This window comes from Schistocerca cancellata, unplaced genomic scaffold, assembly GCF_023864275.1.
Source record: "Schistocerca cancellata isolate TAMUIC-IGC-003103 unplaced genomic scaffold, iqSchCanc2.1 HiC_scaffold_15, whole genome shotgun sequence".
In the NCBI taxonomy this organism is placed as follows: Eukaryota; Metazoa; Arthropoda; class Insecta; order Orthoptera; family Acrididae; genus Schistocerca; species Schistocerca cancellata.
Window position 1 is genome coordinate 1,884 of NW_026046080.1, and position 617 is coordinate 2,500.

Sequence of the window (617 nt, forward strand, 5' to 3'; positions counted from 1 at the left end):
TTTTGTGTGTACGGACGTTCAGCATGTATAGGGGCATTTGCGTATATAATCTATCATAATCTATCTATGTGGGCCTGCATAGTTTACTGAGCAGTGCTGTGAGGTGACTGAACTACGAGTGACGTACTGATTTACAGCGGAATGATTGCCTTGTACCAAAGATGGAGTATCGGCTCTACGACAGCGTTGGCACCGCAGGAAATGGTCTCGTAAAACGGCCCTCCCACCGTCATCGTTGTGAGGGGTAGGGACCGCCTATATTCTGAGAGGAGCCCTGTTTGCCACTGGGCGTGGGGTCTCGCATCCTGCGGTTCAGTGCCCCCAGGGAAGCGCGCGGAGGTGGTGCTGCTGCTGCTGCTGCTGCTGTAGCAAGCGAGCTACTTACAGCATGTATAGGGACAGCGGGAATATGGCATATTCGATATAACTCTTCATGAAACGCAAGATATAGGGGCGGATTGCACGTTACGAGTGCGGGAAGAGTCCGCCGTTCATCCGCTGGAGTTGCGATTTGGGCGGTTGGGGTGGGGCACGTGCGGGTGCGGGTGGAGCGATTGTCGGTCGACGACTTCGTGCGACGCAGGCACAGGCGTTGGGGCTCCTGTGGTGGGCAGATG